This window comes from Aotus nancymaae, unplaced genomic scaffold (assembly GCF_030222135.1).
Source record: "Aotus nancymaae isolate 86718 unplaced genomic scaffold, 86718_ANA_hifiasm-v0.15.2.pri h1tg000003l, whole genome shotgun sequence".
Taxonomy (NCBI): Eukaryota; Metazoa; Chordata; class Mammalia; order Primates; family Aotidae; genus Aotus; species Aotus nancymaae.
In genome coordinates, this window is record NW_026988414.1 from 56138756 (window position 1) to 56160184 (window position 21429).

Genomic DNA, 21429 nt, shown 5'->3' on the forward strand with positions numbered 1-21429 from the left:
GGCCCTAACCCGCCTTTCTAGCCTTGCTTTCTCTAATCTCACAATAAATCTTCCTTCTCATTCTTACATTAGCAATAGAAAACACAAAATGTTTGGGAATAAATATAATAAGAGGTAGGCATGAGCTTGTATGAAAAGTATTAAGATACATAGGTTAATATACAAAATTTAAATCCAGATAACATTATTTTGTGTTTGTTTTTAAAATTTATATATGTATTTTTATTTTCAAAGACAGGGTTTCATTATATTGCCCAGGCTGATCTCAAGTGATCTGCCTACCTCAGCCTCCTAAAGTGCTGGGATTATGGGCATGAACCACCACTCTCAGCCAAATAACGTTATTAAACATATAATATGTGCCAAGCACTATACTAAACGGTTTCCCATTTGCTGTGGTTTGAATATGTACCCCAAAAAGCATGTATTGGAAACTTAATTGTGAATGTTACAATGCTGGGAGATAGAGCCTAATGAGAGGTGATTAGGACAGGAGGGCTCTGCCCTCATCAATAGATTAATGCTGCTATCTCAGGAGTGAGTTTGGTTACAAAGGAGCAAGTTTCTTATAAAAGGGGTGAGTTCTCCCCCCTCTCTCTCTCATTCTCTCTCTCTCCATCCCCACAACACACACACACACACACACACACACACACACACACACACACACCCTGTCTTTGCCCTTCTGCCATGGGATGATGCAGCAAGAAGGAATTCATCAGATGTGGACCTCCCATCTTGGATTTCCCATCCTCTAGATGTATACAGTACATTTCTGTTCATTATAAATTATCCAGTTTCAGGAATTCTGTTATAGCAACACAGCATGGACTAAGACAACATTAATTGATTTTTTTCAAAAAATGCAAATATCTTTATCATTTCCTCTAATAATACATGGTCAGATAAAAAAAATTGGGGCAGCCAGGCACAATGGCTCATGCCTGCAATCCTAGCTCTTTGGAAGGCTGAGGTGGGAGGATAGCTTGAGACCAGAAGTTTAAGACCAGCCTGGGCAGCATAGCAAGACCCCATCTCTACAAAAAATTTAAAAATTAGCCAGGCATGGTGGTGCACACCTGTAGTCCTAGCTACTCAAGAGTCTCACAAGGAAGATCACTTGAGGCCAGGTATTTGAAGCTGTAGTGAGCTGTGATAATGCCACTGCACTCCAGTCTTGGTAGCAGAGGAAGACTATCTCTAAAACAAAACAAAATAAATAAATAGAGTAATTACATAACAGTAAAAATCACCACCAACGTTCCAAAATATACAAAGAACTCTCAAAATTCAGCAATTAGAAAACAACCCAATTAAAACATGGGCCAGACTTTAACAGATACCTCACCAAAAAAGATATACAGGGCCTGGTGTGGCGATTCACACCCATAATCCTAACACTTAGAAGTCTGAGGCAGGAGGGTTGCCACCGGAAGGAGGCGGCGGCAGATTGGAATTTGATAGGCAAAAAGTGATATATCGTTATTCTATTGTCCTTTTAGTTTACACTTATCTGATTATTGAAGTTTAGTAACATTTAGAAATGACACTTTTATGTAACTGGAAGCATAAAATTACCTCTACACCACCACTGCCATCACAAATTAGAAAAGATAATTGTGCTAAGCCTAAGACGTTAACTTACAACCTTAAAATGAATAATTGAAATGCTCCAGCCAAGATTCTCTAGGTAAGGTAGCATCCTCTAAATAAGCCTATTGTTAAGAAATGAGCCTATTTATCATTACTCCTTGCAGGTCTAAACAGAGCATAATTTGAAAGCAAAAATTAAGGAGTAGGAGGGAGGGCAATGGTGGAAGAAAGACATTCAAATCAGTGTTATAACAATGTAATTACTCCAATATAAGTAGTGGTGTTCTTGCAAATTATAGGCAATAGAAAAGTGTTTCTCTTCCTACTTATGAGTTTAGACTAACATTCTCCAGTATTTATCCTCAAGTGATATAAATGTATATATTTCTAATCCAATAGTTACCTACTCAATAGACTTCCAAACAAAATTAAAAGGTGCAGTTATCTCTGGTGGGAAGATCTGAAAAAGGTCCAAATTTGCTATTGGCCCATGTGGGACTGCAATACAGGACTTCATCTCCCAAAGCTCATCTTAGACTTCCTTGTTGCTGCTCTGAGCTATTGTTCTTAAAGAAATGACCCAAATTTAGAGAACCATACTCCTGGAGAGGATAATGTCCCCTATAATGAGACCAGCCCTGGTGGTTAGAAGGTGGGATTTCCTCTCCAAAAAGGGAAGCACTGTTACAGAAAGGAGGGGAGACCTAAGGACTGAAGAGAAAAGTTAACAACCGGGCCGGGCGCGGTGGCTCACACCTGTAATCCCAGCACTTTGGGAGGCCGAGGCGGGTGGATCACGAGGTCAAGAGATCGAGACCATCCTGGTCAACATGGTGAAAGCCCGTCTCTACTAAAAATACAAAAAATTAGCTGGGCATGGTGGCGCGTGCCTGTAATCCCAGCTACTCGGGAGGCTGAGGCAGGAGAATTGCCTGAACCCAGGTGGCGGAGGTTGTGGTGAGCTGAGATCAAACATCGCACTTAGTGAGTTTTAGATGGTAATCAGCGCAACCAAAGAAATGCAGAAGGATTGAGGGACCACTGACAGAGAAGGGATGGTCAACTTGGAAGTAACTATGAGAAAAATTCCTCTCCTTTTAAAACACATACTTGGGCTTGGCACGGTGGCTCACACATGAAATCCTAGCACTCTAGGAGGCCAAGGAGGGCAGATCACTTGAGCCCAGGAGTTCAAGACCAGCATGGCCAACATGGCAAAACCCCCATCTCTACTACAAATACAAACATTAGCTGGGCATGGTGGTGCACACCTGTAGTCCCAGCTACTTGGGAGGCTGAAGCAGGAGGACTGCTTGAGCCCTGGAGGTGGAACTTGCAGTGAGCAATGATCGTGCCACTGCATTCTAGCCTGGGTGATGAAGCCAGATCCTCTCTTAAACCAACCAAAAAACACATATACTTGAGAAGATTGACCTTTAAATAAATAGAGTCTTTAAAGTGGAATGAAAATTTAATAGTCATATATATGTGTGTTTTTTTCTGGATTTTCTTTTCTGTTCTGTTCGATGGATCTGTCTATGTTCCAATACCACATTATTTTAACTGCTGTACCTTTTGTAGTACTTTTAGTACCTTTTTGTTTGTTTGTTTGGTTTTTTTTTTTTTTTTTTTTTGAGACAATATCTTTCTCTGTCACCCAGGCAGTAGTGCAGCAGCACAATCTCAGCTCACCACAGCCTCGACCTCCCTGGCCTAAGCTATCCTCCCACCTCAGCCTCCTGAGTATCTGGGACTATAGGCACAGACCCCCCAAGTCCAGCTAATTTTTGCATTTTTCAAGTAGAGACAGGGTTTCACCGTATCGCTGAGACTGGTCTCAAACTCCTGGGCTCGAGCAATCTGCCTACCTCGGCCTCCCAAAGTGCTGACATTTCAAGCATGAGCCACCGCGCCCAGCTGTAGTACAATTTTTAACTGCTAAATTATCTGTCCTTAAATTTTTTTTTTTGAGACAGAGTTTCACTCTTGTTGCCCAGGCTGGAGTGCAGTGGCGCGATCTCAGCTCACTGCAAACTCCGTCTCCTGGGTTCAAGCAATCCTCCTGTCTCAGCCTCCCAAGTAGCTGGGATTACAGGCTTGCACCACCACATCTGCTAATTTTTGTATTTTTAGTAGAGATGGGGTTTCACTATGTTGCCCAGGCTGGTTTCAAACTCGTGAGCTCAAGCGATCCAGTCACCTTGGCCTCCCAAAGTGCTGGGATTACAGGCGTAGTTAGCCACCGTGCCCAGCCTATGAAGTTCTCTTACAGTTCTCTTATAAATCAAAACTGTCTTTGAATTTACTGAAATAGCCACCAGTTCAGCCAAAAAGTGATTTTTTTCAATTAAGAGAAAGATAGTAGACATAATTAGGCATGTGTAACATTCTCTGAACTTTAATTTCGTGTGGCCAGGTGTGGTGGATTATCCCCAGCATTTTGGGAGGCCAAGGCGAGTGGATTACCTAAGGTCAGGAGTTTGAGACCAGCCTGACCAACATGGTGAAACCCTGTCTTTACTAAAAATACAAAATTAGCTGGGCGCGATGGCATGAGCCTGTAATCCCAGCTACTCAGAAGGCTGAGGCAGGAGAATCGCTTGAACCTGGGAGGCAGAGGTTGCAGTGAGCTGAGATCACAGATTGCACTCCAGCCTAGTTGACAGAGCAAGACTCCATCTCAAAGAAAAAAAAAAGTGCGAGAATTCTATAAAATTTGGAATAAAATGAAATTATTAATATTATTTAATGGTTGTGACTGCTTATGTGCCAGTTACCAATTTAATGTCATCGCTCCATTGCAAATCTACACTATTTTGCCCTGATTCATGATCAGTGCTGAACCCTATGATCATTTTTTTGCCCACAGATAAAATGTTATGGTTCATCGGCAGAGGGAGCTAGAGTGACACTGTATGGCCACAGCTGCGGAAAGACACTTTTCAGCTGGGCTCCAGCGTTCTATTTTTAGTTTTCAATACACAGCCTAACAAAAGAGCTTTAGGTGTGCCCTCAGTCTATATAGGTCCTCTTGTCGAGGCGACTTTAGCCTGGGTCCAGCCACCTATAACCTCTAGCAACAGCCAACACTTTCTGCAGACTTGTCCTGCCTGCCTATCCCTTCCGGCAATGGCGAATCACTTTTACAGGCCCCTCTAGCAAGTGTCTTAGCCATTGCCAGACTGTGTGGCTGTGTTTGTAGTAAATATATCTTCTGGCCGGGCTCAGTGGCTCATGCCTGTAATCCCAGCACTCTGGGAGGCCGAGGCTGGCGGATCGTCTGAGGTCAGGAGTTCAAGACAAGCCTGGCTAACATGGTGAAACCCAGTCTCTACTAAAAATGCAAAAATTATCCAGGTGTGGTGGTGTGTGCCTGTAATCCCAGCTATTCAGGAGGCTGAGGCAGGAGAATCGCTTGAACCCGGGAGGCAGAGGCGGCAGTGAGTCGAGATTGTGCCACTGCACTCCAGCCTGGCTGACAAGAGGGAAACTGTCTCAAAAACAAAAACAAAACAAAAAAAACCATGTCTTCTTTGAAGAGGTCTGGATCTCAGCTCTGGGGTGGTGGTTGCTGAGAGGGGCTCAGCCTAGAGGGATGAGCTGTTTTTCTGCACCTGCTACTTCTGGATTCTTTAGAGTCCTTGTTTATTCCTTTTTGAATTCACTCATCTCCTGCTAGTTAATAATTCTTTATACTAAACTTTCCCTGTTCAAAAAACCGATCTGGTTTCTGCTTCCTGTCTGGTCCCTGAGTGATATATCTTAGAAATATACTTTTTTCATGTACAAAGACTGGGACAATAATTGTCTTCAAAAAATTTTTGCATCAGGTTATTAAGTTCCAATGTTTTTGTCAATCAGGGGCCACTGTAATAACCTTGTGGCACAAATTAAAAATCCCTGGAGTGTCCTTGGAGTGCTCCTATTCCCAGGATAATGATTGACTATATGCTTATGTATTAATTTTCTGTTACCCCTCAAGAAATCATTCCACCGTCTTCTATTTTGATAATGTTCTTATATTTTTCATCTTGGGGAAGAGACCTCAGAGGAAAAAAGCCCTTGAACCTTGAGGAAAAGGACCCATATAAGTTACTGTAAATATCTAACACTACACCAAAACTCTGGGGTGTTGATGCTTAGAACCATTTCTTTCAAGTAAAGAAACTTACTCATCCTTAGGTTAAAAGAAAGCCCTACGGGCCAGAAACCACAAGATCATGAGGAGAGAGTGTCCACCCAAGACTTTCACATCAAGATGACTGCACGAAGTTGAAGCTTCCATCAGAGACTCATGAAACAAGACCTAGATGACTGGAGTCACAGATTGTCATGCTTACATCAACAGGCTTTTGTTCATTATTTTTCAAGCTACTTTCTTTCTTTCTAGTTGCTTTGAAGTTTTGGATTGTTAACTTTAATACCTATAAGGTCCTTATCCTTAATAATGCGTTTTGTCTCCTTAATCACTCCTTGGTAAAAGTCTAATGCTTGGCTATAATTTTTCATAATTTGGCTAAAACACAAAATCAAACTATTGGGTTTATATTCTCATTCCAGGTATGTGCCTTCATTTTCCTTTTATATTCTGTGTAATAAATCAGTAGTTAAGTTCTTTTACTCTGACAAAAAAAAAAAAAAAATCAGTACTTTCCTGATTAATTGGAGTCAACCACTAAGTGACTTTTTTTAGAGTTTAACACAACAGATCAGACAGCCAGAAACATAAAATCCCCCATCATATTCCCCTCTATGGAAACAATACTCAGGGACTATATAATAAATAATTTGGCAATTTTGCAGGTCTTTGTCCCCAGCTCCTGGGGGATAATTTCCTTTTTTTTTGAAACAGAGTCTCGCCAGGCTGGAGTGCAGTGGCACAATCTCGGCTTACTGCAGCCTCCACTTCCTGGGTTCAAGTGATTCTCCTGCCTCAGTCTCTTAAGAAGCTGGGATTAAAGGTACACATCACAGCACCTGGCTAATTTTTGTATTTTTAGTAGACATGGGTTTTCACTATGTTGTCCAGGCTGCTCTCGAACTCCTGAGGTCAAGTGATCCACCTGCCTCAGCCTCCCAAAGTACTAGGGCTAGGATTACAGGCATAAGCCACCTCTCCTGGCCCTCCTTTATTTTTTTTGTTGTTGTTTGTTTTTGTTTTTTGAGACAGGGTCTCACTTTTTTGAGACAGGGCCCAGGCTGGAGTGCAGTGGTACAATCTAAGCTCATTACAACCTTTTCCTCGTGGGCTCAAGTGACCCTCCCACCTCAGCCTCCCAAGTAGCTGGGACTACCAGCACACACCACCACACCCAGCTTACGTTTGTATTTTTTGTGGAGATGACATTTTGCCATGTTGCTTGGACTGGTCTCAAACACCGGACTCAAACAATCTGCCTACCTCAGCCTCCCACAATGCTGGGGTTGCAGGCATGAGCCACCGTGTCTGGCCTTGGGAGATTAATTTCTAAAACCTTAGAATTGTCCAAGTGATAGGAGTATCTTTGTTATTCATTGTGGACCCCCAAATCACACCTGATAATTTCTATTAGTGAAGAGCTTCAGATGTGGGCTTGCCCTGCCAGAAAGACCAACCATGTGATTAGAGGGTTGGGGCTTTGAGCCATGTAATGTCAGCTTGACCTTTGAGAAGAGAGGTGATGGAGATTCAGTTCAACCACATGCACAATGATTCAATCAATCACGCCTATGTCATGAAACTCAACAAAAACTCTGGCCACTGAAATTGGATGAGTTTCCCTGGCTGGCAACATGCCTTGATTATTTTCACACTTTGACACTGGGCAGGTAACATATCCCTGAAGACAATGGGAGCTCTCCTTTTGGATCCTTCCTAGACATCACCTGATACATCTCTTCTTTTGGATGATTCTGATTTGTATCTTTTTGCTGTAATAAAATGATAATACATATAGAACTTTTAGTGAGTTCTGTGAATCTTTTTAGTGAATTATCAAACCTGAGGGTGGCTGTGGGAAGCCCTGAATTTATAGTCAACTGGTCAGAAGTGAGAGTTGCCCTGGAACCCCCAAACTTGTGGCTGTTACCTAAAGTAAGGGCACTCTTGTTGAGAACTGTGTCTATGGACTTTGCAGTTTAACAAACTCATTGTAGAAAACTCTTGCAGGAACTAGCTTTTGTAACCAAAAGAAATCAGTCTTGAAAGGATTTTTAAACAGATGAGGTATATTCAAAGATAGTTTTACTTTTGCTGATCTTGTCACAAGAAAGGCACACTAGTGGGCTTAACCCCAAGCCTTTTAGTGTTTGCTTATTTCTGAAACAAGGTCTCACGTTGTCACCCAGGCTGGAGTGCAGTGGCATGATCCTCCTGCCTTGGCCTCCCAAAGTGCTGGGATTACAGGCATGAGCCACTGTACACAGCCCTTTTTTGCTTTAGACCTACCTGGTAATAGGTTTATCACAAATATCACTTTTTGACACCAAACGACACTTGTATAACATTGTAAAACATTATCTTACCATCTGACAACAACTTCATAGGGTATTATCACCAAAAATAAGGTTGCTCCCTTGCACCTAGTGTTAAATTCATGGGACAAAAACTAACTGTACTAGCATATTGGACACAGATATGTTATCTTGGTCAACTGATGCCTGCTTTCAGGATAGGCCCTGATATCACCTAAGGTTCATTTTCATGCACAAATTTCCATTCCCCATCTCCCAAACATCTTTAAATAATTTAATAAAACAAGGAGGAAATCTGGGCCTTGATCAGAGTTAAAAAGCTAAAAACTGAAGGGAAATTTTGGACTGCTTTCTTCTACACAAAGGCTTTCCATGTTATGCTTTCTAAGAGGCCTGAAAAGTAAGAGTAATCCTACATGCTATGGTCCAGAAGATAGTAAAGGAGTTCCCTGTCTAAGGCCAGGGCCTTACCTAGGAATTTTATAAAATGGGACAATGTTTCCAAATAGACAGGTATTAGATATAATATTGACTTCTTAAAGGAGAACATTTACTGCCCTGTCTCAAAGACCAGGAAGATTTCAGAGCGGAGCTCAAGATGAAGAAGACAGGGAGTATACAGATCTTAGAAGAGTTGCTCTATGCCTTCAACACAAATGTTTCCTTTTTCTTGGTTTTACCTTTCTGACCGTCTCAACTTTAGAAGAAAGCTTTTATTGCCCTTAGGAATGACCAAGTGTGGCCTATTGGTAGTGTAGGGTAGGTTTGGGGCTACAGGAATTTTTTTTTTTTTTTTTGAGATGGAGTTGCTCTGTCACAAGGCTAGAGTGCAGTGGCATGATCTCAGCTCACTGCAACCTCCTCTTCCCGGGTTCAAGCGATTCTCCTGCCTCAGCCTCCCAAGTAGCTGGGACTACAGGCATGTGCCACCATGCCTGGCTAATTTTTTGTATTTTTAGTAGAGACGGGGTTTCACTGTGTTAGCCAGGATGGTCTTGATTTCCTGACCTCGTGATCTGCCCACATCAGAAAGTGCTGGGATTACAGGAGTGAGCCACCATGCCTAGCCAGATTTTTTTAAATACTACAAGATCATATGAGGCTCAACTCAGCACAACAGATTCAAGGATTACACATGGTTATCAAAGCCATCATGCCAAAGCAAGGAACAATATACGTTCTCTGAGCTGTTCTTTAAACATATCCCTTTATAGGCCTTGGTGGTAGGCTGCTGACCAAGGTCAAGAATTTCTTGCTCACTGTTTCTTTTCATCAGGAAACCGAATAACACATGGGATCTGCTATTTGTTTTTCTAATTTTCTCTCTATTCCAATGACCCTACTCTCCTACTGGTAAGTTAGATCAAGAAGTGTTGTTTTTAGGATAAGGTAAAAGTTTTGGAGATGCAGAGTGACGGTGGTTGCACAACAATGTGAACGGATTGAATGCCATGGAATTGTAAACTGAAAAATGAATAAGATGGTAAATTTTGTTATGTATATTTTACCATACCGAGAGTCAGTTAGGCTGTAGAGACCCCCACCCAGGCGGTGCTGAAGGAACTGAGAAGCAGACATGCAGCTAGAACAGCAAAGTAAGTCTATGGGGTGGGGGACAGGGAGAGGGCAGCAGCCTTCCAAACTGAGAGCCTCAGGGCTAACAGCATTCCAGGCTGAAAGTCCCAACTAGACGCTGACCCATGCAGTTCTTCTCTCTGAACAGGTGATCACTATTAACAAACAGGCGTTCGGTATTTTCTCATAATACAAAATATGCCAAGTAGTCAGCTGGTGCCCGCTTACCACTGATCACAAACAACCTAAAAAGTATTCTCCATCAGGGAGCCATGGGGGCAGGGTCAGATAGCTTAAATAATTGTTTTAACAGGTGTGTGCTATTTATATATTGTCCTGCCACTTTGGAATGCCCCAAGTAGTTTTCTACTTGGTGGGGGCGGTTAGATTTTCCTTGCCATTGTTCTTCCTAGCAAACAATATATTCTATCATACACTCAGCATTCATCAATATTCATAAACTTAACATTTCTCAACATTATCACAATAAGAAAATGCTTTTGGCTCATACCTGTAATCCCAGTACTTTGGGAGACCAAAGCAGGCAGATCACAAGGTCAGGAGTTTGAGACCAGCCTGGCCAACATGGCAAAACCCCATCTCTACTAAAAATACAAAAATTAGCTGGACGTGGTGGTGTGCGCCTGTAATCCCAGCTACTCAGGAGGCTGAGGCAGGAGAATCACTTGAACCCAGGAGGCAGATGTTATAGTGAGCTGAGATCACACCACTGCACTCCAGCCTGGGCAACAGAGCAAGACTCCACCTCAAAAAGAAAAAGAAAGAAAAAATTTTTTAATGTGGCTATCTCTGCATTTGTAAGCCTCCTGAAATTTAAAAACAAAAAAAAATCTTTGAAAACAATTTTTTTTTTTAAGAAGAGGTCTCACTCTGTCACCAGGCTAAAGTGCGGTAGTATGATCTCAGCTCACTGCAACCTCCACCTCCTGGGTTGAAGCGATTCTTCTGCCTCAGCTTCCCAAGCAGCTGGGACTACAGGCATGCACCACCATGCCAGCTAATTTTTGTATTTTTAGTAGAGACAGGGTTTCACCACATTGGCCAGGCTGGTCTTGAACTCCTGGCCTCAAATGATCCACCCGCCTTGGCCTCGCAAAGTGCTTGGATGACAGGTGTGAACGACTGCATGTGGCCCAAAAATTTTTTAAAATTTTATGATGCCATATTGATAGCAAATTAGAACAGAAGACAAAGGTAAACATTCAACATACCTCTTTTCCTCTTCCTTCGTCTACCCTAACCAGTAGGCAAAAAGTAGGAATGGGCGAAAATATACTAAATTAAATCTGAGGGTCTCAACCATTCTAAGCTGAAATAATGACATCAGATTGAATTAGAAGATAGGAATTCTGTACAATCTGAATTGTATTTTCAGAACTAATTCTACATCCTATTTTTCCCGTTACCTAAATTTTCAGCAAAAAAATGAAAGCATGTGACAGCTTCCCAGCTCTGCTGCTGCAGAACATTTATGGCCATTTCCTCAGCCCTGCAGCTGTTTGGATGATTGTATTGTATGTATGTGTAAATCCACACTTCAACTTCATAATGAGCATGGTCATATTTCCCCTTCCTATCCATGTACAATACAGTGAAATTATACCTATAATCTAAATAGTTTATGGCATTTAGTCTCATACAAAGGGGAAATGTATAACTGCACTAAAAAAATAAATTCTATCATTCTAAATAGTCCTCAAAAACCTGTTCTGGCATTGTTCAATAATGATGTTGACTATGGAGAAAATGCTCTAAAGCCACCATCAGTGTACTGCTTATTTATGCTGTTAAATTTCAGATTTTATGAAACAAGTACGCTTCCGTGAATGCATGCAACACTAAATAATTCTAAATCCCAGAAGTCCATGTCATGAAACACTACAAAGAGAAAAATAATTTCCAATATTTTTGGAATAGTCTGTGGAAAATAGTCTGTGGAAATAAAATTACAGCCTAGTTTTCTTAGTTCTAGATTTACATTTTCATGGTGTTTCTTCTGGCTTTATGTGGTTTAAATTATTATTTATATCTTCCTTTACAAACATATTTACATAGCTTTTTCAATACTGTTTATAAAATATTCCTTAGGCCGGGTGCGGTGGCTCACGCCTGTAATCCTAGCACTTTGGGAGGCCGAGGCGGGTGGATCACGAGGTCAAGAGATCGAGACCATCCTGATCAACAAGAGGAAACCCTGTCTCTACTAAAAATATAAAAAAAATTAGCTGGGCATGGTGGCGCGTGCCTGTAGTCCCAGCTACTCGGGAGGCTGAGGCAGGAGAATTGCTTGAACCCAGGAGGTGGAGGTTGCGGTGAGCCGAGATCGCGCCATTGCACTCCAGCCTGGGTAACAAGAGCGAAACTCCGTCTCAAAAATAAATAAATAAATAAATAAATAAAATATTCCTTAAATCTGGCACGGTGGCTCACGCCTGTAATCCCAGCACTTTGGGAGGCTGAGGCGGGCAAATCACAAGGTCAGGAGTTTGAGACCAGCCTGGCTAACATGGCGAAACCCCGTCTCTACTAAAAATACAAAAAAATAGCTGTAGTGGCGTGTGCCTGTAATCCCAGCTACTCAGGAGGCTGAGGCAGGAAAATAGTTTGAATCCAGCAGGCGGAGGTTGCAGTGAGCCGAGATCATGCCACTACACTCCAGCCCAGGTGACAGTGATACTCTGTCTCAAAAAAATAAATAAATGTCTGGGCGCAGTGGCTCACATCTAAAATCCTAGCACTTTGGGAGGCCGAGGCAGGTGGATCACAAGGTCAGTAGTTTGAGACCAGCCTGACCAAAATGGTGAAACTCCATCTCTACTAAAAACACAAAAATTATCTAGGCATGGTGGCATGTGACCATAATCCTAGCTATGTGGGAGGCTGAGGCAGAAGAATTGCCTGAACCCAGGAGGCAGAGGTTGCAGTGAGCCAAGATCATGCCACTGCACTCCAGCCTGGCAATAGAGTGAGACTCTGTCTTTAAATAAATAAATGAAAATTTATTTTAAAAAAATAAGTAAAATATTTCTTAAATCCTATATAACAAAAAAACAATTTTACTTTTTACATCAAATTTGTAACATAAATACTAGGATAATATTATGAAGATTTGAAAATGTAAGCTCCCTGATTGGAAAAGGTAAATAAAGGGCCCATAGGAAGATAGAATTCAATTCCCTTCTTGACCTCCAAGAGCTATTTATTTGTTGCTCTATGTTGGTATTTTTTACTTTCTCTTGTTTTATTGATATTTTTGTACATTGAGCTCCTGTAGGGGATAGGGATGATACATTTTGTTTGTTTGCTTGTGATGGAGTCTTGCTCTGTCACCCAGGCTAGAGTTCCGTGGCATGATCTTAGCTCACTGCAACCTCTGCCTCCCGGGTTCAAGTGATTCTCCTGCCTCAGCCTCCCGAGTAGCTGGGATTACAGGCTCCTGCCACTATGCTGGGCTAATTTTTGTATTTTCAGTAGAGACAGGATTTCTCCATTTTGGCCAGGCTGGTGTTGAACTCCTGACCTCAAGTGATCCGTCCTCCTTGGCCTCCCAAAGTGCTGGGATTACAGGCATGAGCCATTGCTCCTGGCCAGGGATGATATTTTAGATGCTCATTAAATATCTGATAGTGAATACATGTTGGTTAGTAAAAATAAAAATGGGAGATCTATATCACCCAAAGATAAATTACTAGCCAGAAGTAATGGTTCACAAACATGCTTATGCAGGAGAGAGCAAGCTGGCTATACTGGGCAACAGATAAGAATTGCACCCAGAATAGAGAAACAGGAGAGGAAGGCCAACAGAAATGTAAGAAACAAGAACATACATATTCAAAAACGATCAATGAAAGTTAAACGATCCAGTGTTGGCAGCATAGTGAAATCCATCTCTACAAACATTTTTAAAAATAGCCAGGCATGGTGGTGCACACCTACAGTCACAGCTACTTGGAAGGCTGAGGTGGGAGGATTGCTTGAGCCTGGGAGGTAGAGGCTACAGTGAGCTGTGGTTGTGCCACTGCACTCCAACCTGGGCAAAAGAGCAAGACCCTGTCTCAAAGAAAAAAACAGTTAAATAACAAGATTGCCTGGCAGCATCTTGTAACCTAAATCCAAAGAAGAGATTCCCTTATCCCTCTAGGAGGTAGGTACCAGGGCAGAGGACAACCTGTTTGCACAGTGAGATCAATGAAGACAGATTGCGCTTCAAGACTTAAAATATTGGCCAGGACAAAAGAGAGAGAAAAAATAGACTAAGACAGTCCCAACCCTCCAGGCTATTTTAACTCCCTATTAATTAGGGATTCAATTTCCATTTGCAGAGTTTACTTAGTGCAGTGGTTTGTTTTATGTCAACTTGATTAAGCTGGATTACATTTCCAAAATTTTCTTCTCTGGAGAGTTCTAAATTAGAGTTGGCCAAAAGATGATTTTGACTAAGATTTGGGAGGTAGAAGTGAAGCAGGAACCATAGTATCCAAAAGTCATTGTGGTTAGATGCAGAAAGAGGCAGACATAGAGGACCAGCAGCTTCCAGCTTGTCCTTATTCTTTTCCAATCCATATCTGGCTCTTCCTCCCAACTCCTGATCCTGTTGACCAACAATGGTCCCAGACCCAACATACACTTGGCAGCTAACCCACTGACGTGGTAGCTAAACCGCAGTACAGCTTTCCTCAGGTCTTCTCAAACGCCTTCTTATAGTGCTAGTTTGGCAGCTGGATTTGCTTGGCTTCTCGGGTTGAGTTGTTAGTACCTCTCTAATCTTCCATCATACCTGTTGGACCTTCACTTCTACACTTCTTCCCAAAATTGTATAAGGTCTACTTCCTACTAAAAAAAGAAAAAGGAAACTCTTGTCCCAAAACGCCTAGTGGTTCTGCTTCACTCACTGAAAATGTTATTAATGTCAGAAGAAGCTAAACTTACAGAATCATTCTCAAATAATTATTTTTGGTTTAAAGTTACAGTTTAAAAACACTAGCGTTGTTTGTAGCAGTTTGAAATATGTGATATTAGAACACTTACAGTTGCCTGGTGTGAAGTGTGAAATGACTAAATCTGATTAGATCTCTGATCTCACAGAACTTTGAAACTAGTTAGGGAGATGTAAGATTTATCCAAATGAGTTATGTAGATATTTATGCATACGTATGCCAGAAACTATTTTGCTTATTACATTACTGTTCACTACCCCTTTCTCACTGGTACTTTGCAGTTAGGAGGGACTATGTAACAGAATTCTGTCCAATGAAGCATAACACACCTGCTGAGTGAGACTTCTGCAAGAGCTTCTGTTTTCAAAATTAAAAAAGGTGGAATTGATAAGCCTATTCTTTCATCCTATGCCCTTTCTTCTACCTGAAATTCAGATGTGGTTCCAAGAAGAGCAGTCACCTTCTGTTCATCAGTCAGTTCAGTCAACATGAGAAAAATGCCAAGTAAATTGAAAGATACTAGCCCTCAAATCATCCAGCTACAGTGCTAGCATTTGTCTATCTCTTGACATCTTTTGCAAAAGCCAGCTGAAAGCATTTTTAACTGAGAAAATGTTAATTTTAAAATAAGTACTACAGAAAGCAATGAATATAGGATTTTAGGATAGGACGATGAGGCCTAGAAGAAGAGACATAAGAGGGAAGAATAGGTTTGGATGTTTAAGAGAAGGAAAAAATGGATACGTAGAAAATTATTGAAGGACATTTCAAATAGAATGGTGTGAAGAAAGGCACATGGAGAAAAGTATAAAACAAGACATATATATATATATATATATATTTTTTTTTTGAGACAGAGTCTCGCTCTGTCACCCAGGCTGGAGTGCAGTGGTGCGATCTCAGCTCACTGCAACCTCTGCCCCCCCAGGTGCAAGTGATTCTCCTTCCTCAGCCTCCCAAGTAGCTGGGATTACAGGTACCTGCAACCATGCCTGGCTAATTTTTTTGTAGTTTTAGTAGAGATGGGATTTCACCATGCTGGCCAGGCTGGTCTCAAACTCCCGACCTCAGGTGATCCACCGCCTGGACCTCCCAAAGTGCTAAGATTACAGGCGTGAGCTACTGCACCCAGCCCAAAACCAATATTTTAATTCCTGCATGAGGTAAGGAGTTTCTATAGTAGGGTAGTGCATTGAGAATATAAAGAAAAGAAAGTTACCAGGATAATGTAATGACAGGAAATATTTACCAAAGCCCTTTTATGTGCTAGGCACTGTATCCTAGGGATAGTCATATACAAAACAGAGACCCTGCCAATTCTCTTGGAGATGAAGGGTAAGATAGGAATGATGAAGGGAAAGCACAGAATATAAACTAATTTTTCCCTCTAGAAGCTTGGTGACAAATGGAAGGAGAAAAATGGGTCAACTGGACATTATAAATAAAACAAATATAAAACATCTCTGGAAGATGGAAAGAAGGTAGAGCAGCTAGGCATCTTGGGATCCAAGACATGAAAAGGTAGTGAGTTCCCTGCTGGGTTTCCTTTTGCTTTATACATTTCGGACTGGGTGCTGGATGGGCCAGCAACTGGAAATACCGCAGGAAAAACCTGCTCCTTCTAGCCAACCAGGAAAGAGGAAGTCTAACAAGACAAAAACATTTTAGACCATTGTTGCCCTTCTCTAACCAAATGCCTTGGAAAAAACTGTGGCCCCTAACACCCTGATAAAAGAAAGAAAGTTGGAGCATCAGGGAAAAAGAAAAAAACAATGGAAAAAGTAAAAATACGGGTAAATACAATATACTTTACTTCTCCTCTTGAGTTTTCTAAATTATGTGTGGGGTCTTTTTGTATTTTTTTTTAAGAGATGGAGTCTCATTCTGTCACTCAGGCTGGAATGCAGTGGCGTGATCATAACTCACTGCAGCCTTGAATTCCTAGACTCAAGCAGTTGTTCCACCCTAGCCTCCTGAATAGCTAGAGCTACAGGGACATGCCACCGCACCCAACTAATTTAAAAGATATTTTTTCAGAGAGGAAGGGTCTTGCTTGTTGGCCAGGTTAGTCTTAAACTACTGGACTCAAGTGATCTTCCTTCCACCACCTCACAAAGCACTAGGATTACAGGCATGAGCCACCACCTCCAGCCCCTCTAAATTATGTTTGATGATTGAAGCCCTCACCTGGCTGTAAAAAGGTGCCCTACCTCCTTGCTCTGCTGTGGTGTATCAAAGAATGCTTGATTGGGAGCCTTTTATCCCTGTCCAACAGTAATGTCCCAAACCCACAGCTAGTGGGAGCCTGATGGAGAGTAGTAATGAAGCATTCTTCTCCCTCTCAGCCAGGGTGGTGTCAGCAGAAGCCTAACGGAGAGCCTGGATTCCTGTCTCCACTAAGCAGTAACAAGCCAACAAAGCACCTCCTAGCCCTCCATCCCAAGGAGATGGCCAAGTGGGGAACCTGGGCTTCCACCTCCACCCAGCAGTAATGAAGTAGCACTTTTCTCCTCTCACTGATGCAGTGTCAGACAAGGCCTGCTGACATTTTAAATAAGATCCAGAGTCTTAAAACATAATAGCCCAAATGTTTAGAATGTAGTTGAAAATTGCTAGTCACATGAAGAACTGGGAATATCTCAGCCTTAATGAGGAAAGACAACCAACAGATGCCAACTCCAAGATGACACAAACTTTGGAATTCTCTGACAATATTTTAAAGCAGCCAATAGTCAAACTTCTAAAACTAAAGATAAGGAAAAAGTATTGAAAGCCACGAAAGAAAAATTAAGGAAAAAGACCCGTTCAAATGACAGCCAGTTCCTCATCAGAAACCATGGATGTTAGAAGGATTTAGCACACAATTTTCAAGTAAATGAAAGACCTGGCAATGCAGAATTCTTTGTCTTAGGAAACTGTTTTTCATGAATAAAGGGGGGCTATCAAAATATTCTCAAATGAAAACAAAGAACTAAGAGAATCTATTGCAGCAGACCTTCTCTGAAATAATGACTAAAGGAAATTATTGAAACAGAAAGGAAATAATAGAAGAAAACTTGGGACATCAAGAAAGAAGAAATATTGGTAAATGCAATAGACTTTACTTCTCCCATTGAGTTTTCTAAATTATATTTAATGGTTGAAGCGAAAATGTTAAGCCTGGCTAATGTGTTTCTTTTTTTTTTTTGATATGGAGTCTCACTCTGTTGCCCAGGCTGGCGTGCAGTGGTGCTATCTCAGCACACTAAAACCTCCACCTCCTGGATTCAAGCGATTCTCCCGCCTCATTCTCCCCAGTAGTTGGGATTATAGGCATGCAGGACCACACCCAGCTATTTGATGTGTTTCCTGATGGATATAAGGGAAATATTTAAGACAATTATAAATGAAGGAGGGTAAATGGACTTTGAAGGATTTAAAAGTCTTCTGTACTTCACTCAAACTGATAGATGTCAAAAGAAGTAGGCTATGCTATATTATGTGTGTATAATGTAATACCTAGAGCAACCACTAAAAAACTATACAAAGAAATATACTAAAAAATAATAGATAAATAAAGATGTAATTCTAACAAAAAGTTCAAATAACCTACAGGAAGGCAGGAAAAAGAAAATTAGCAAAAAACAAAGGGAACCAACAGGAAACAAAAAACAAAAAGCCAGAATTTAGCCCTAACATATCAATATCATATTAACTGTAAGTAATCTAACTATATCAATTAAAAGACAGAGATTTGCAGCATGGATAAAAAATATGGCCCAACTCAGGAGGCTGAGGTGAGAGAATTGCTTGAGCCCAGGAGTTCAAGTCCAGCCTGGGCAAGACACTGCCTTTTAAAAAAAATATGATCCAGCTATCTGCTGTTTACAAGAAACATACTTCAAATATAAAAAAAGATTGGCTGGGCACAGTGGCTCACACCTGTAATCCCAGCACTTTGGGAGGCTAAGGTGGGCGGATTACTTGAGGTCAGGAGTTCAAGACCAGCTGGCCAACATTGTGAAACCCCATCTCTACTAAAAATACAAAAATCAGCTGGGCATGGTGGCAGGTGCCTGTAAGCCCAGCTACTCCAGAGGCTGAGGCAGGAGAATCGCTTGAAAAGGGAAGACAAAGGTTGCAGTGAGCTGATATCGCGCCACTGCACTCCAGCCTGGGCAAAAGAGTAAAACTCCATCTAAAAAAAAAAAAAAGGATTAGTTGAAAATGAACAGCTGGAAAAGTCATACGATTCAAACATTTATCAAAAGAAAACAGGAGTGGCTTTATTAATAGCGGATAAAGTAGGCTTTAGAGGAAAAAAATACCAGAGACAGAGAGAAACATTACATAATGACAAAAGGGTCCAGCCAGGCACAGTGGCTCACGCATGTAATCCCAGTTCTTTGGGAGGCTGAGGCAGGCAGATCACAAGGTCAAAAGATCAAGACCAGCCTGGCCAGCATGGTTAAACCCTGTCTCTACTAAAAATACAAAAATTAGCTGGGCATGGTGGCTTGTGCCTGTCGTCCCATCTCCTCAGGAGGCTGAGGCAGGAGAATTGCATGAACCCGGGAGGGAGAGGTTGCAGTGAGCCGAGATCACACCACTGCACTCCAGCCTGAGTGACAGAGCAAGACCCCATCTCAAAAAAAAAAAAAAAAAAAAAAAGAATTCTGGCCCGGTGCAGTGGCTTACGCCACTTTGAGGGGCAGAGGTGGAAGGATCACTTAAGCTCAGGAGTTCAAGACCAGCCTGGGCAATATAGTGAGAGCCTATCGCCATACAAAAAAAAAAAAAAAAAAAGAAGCAAAAGAAAAAAAAGACCACCACCATCATCTAGAAGGATCTAATTGACAATTATCAAATATTCCATCCAACAAAAGCAGAACATACAATCTTTCAAGCACCTAAGTAACATATACAAGATAGACCATATCCTGGGCCAAAAAGTCCTCAGAAAACTGAAAAGTATTGAAATTACACAGAGTGTATTTATTGTCCGTATTTACAGATAACATGACTGTTTATGTAGAAGATCCCAATAGATCTACAAAAAGTAGAAAAAGGAAAAGAAAAAGAAAAAAAAAAACCTTCTCAACTTAATTGGTGGGTTCAGTGAGGTCTGAAGATACAAGCTAAACATACAGAAATCAACTGTATTTCTATGTACTAGCAATGAACACTGAAATTAAAACTACAATCACTCCAAAAAATAAAATACTTAGTTGTAAATCTAACAAAACATGTACAGGACTTGCAGGCTGAACACTACAAAATGCTAATTAAAGAAATTAAAGAACTAAATTAACAGAGACATACTGTGTTCAAGTATTAGAAAACTCAACCTAGTAAAGATGTCAATTTTCCTCAAATTGATAGACATATCAATTAAATTTATATATATAAATATAGTTTTCTATATTATATATTATATATAATTATATGATACATTTATTTCTATGATATATTTATTTCTATGATATATATTTATATACATTCTACATAATATGTAATATAGAAATGTATATATAAATATATATAATTAAATGTATAATATATGTATAAATTTAATTCCTATCAAAATCCCAGCAAGCTAAGTGCAGTGTATATTTGTAGTCCCAACTATTCAGGGGGCTAAGGCAGGAGAATTGCTTGAGTCCAGGACTTCCAGGCTATAGTGCACTATGCTGAGTGATCAGGTGCCCACATTTAGTTCAACATCAGTATGGTGACCTCCCGGGAGTGGGGGACCACCAGGTTGTTAAAAGAGGAATGAACTGGACAAAGTTGGAAATGGAGCAGGTCAAAACTCCCATGCTAATCAGTACTAAGCTCTTGATTGTGAATACCCAAAGCACTCCAGCCTGGGCACCATAGTGAGACCCCGTCTCTTACAAAAGAAAAAATCCCGGCAAAATTTGTATAGATACAGACAAGCTTATTCTAAAGTTTTTGACAAAGGTGAAAAAGCAATTCAAGAAAACCAGAATAGTCTTTTCAACAATGGTGCTAGAGCATTCAGATATCCATAGACGAAAAAAATGGACCTCCACTTAAACCTTATAAAAATTAACTCAAAGTAGACCACATCGTTAAATACTAGATGTTAAACTCTAAAGTTTTAAAGAAAAAACAGAAGAAAAGTCTTTAGGACCTAGGGCTTGATGAAGAATTCTCACATATGACAACAAAAGACTAATCAATCAAACAAAAAAACCTGATAAGTTGGACTTCATTGAAACCTAAAACTTTCAGTCTGTGAAAGACCTATAGGGACGATGAAAAGACATGCTACACATTTGGGTAAAATATTTGCAAATCACGTGTCTGATAAAGGACTCTTATCTAGAATATATAAGGAATGCCTGAAACTGGGTCTCTTGCCGCAGCAACATGAGTGGAAGCATTGCCTTAACCCTTTTCCCGTTTAGAAAAAAAAGGGGCAGCTCGCTGCCACCACTCATTTAATTTGTGTGTGTGTGTGTGTGACGGAATCTTGCTCTGTCGCCAGACTGGAGCACAGTGGCGCAGTCTCGGCTCACTGCAACCTCCGCCTCCCGGGTTCAAGCTATTCTTCCGCCTCAGCCTCCAGAGTAGCTGGGACTACACGCGCGTGCCAAACGCCAGGCTAATTTTTGTATCTTTAGTAGAGACGGGGTTTCACCATATTGGCCAGGATGGTCTCCATCTCTTCACCTCGTGATCCATCCGCCTCGGCCTCCCAAAGTGCTGGGATTACAGGCGTGAGCCACCGCGCCCGGAGCACTCATTTAATTTTACATAAACAGGCTCTTTGAGGCTGAAGCAAATCTGACTGATTTTTGATGTGAAAGTACAATATAAAAACTGTTCCTGGAGTTCTAAACAG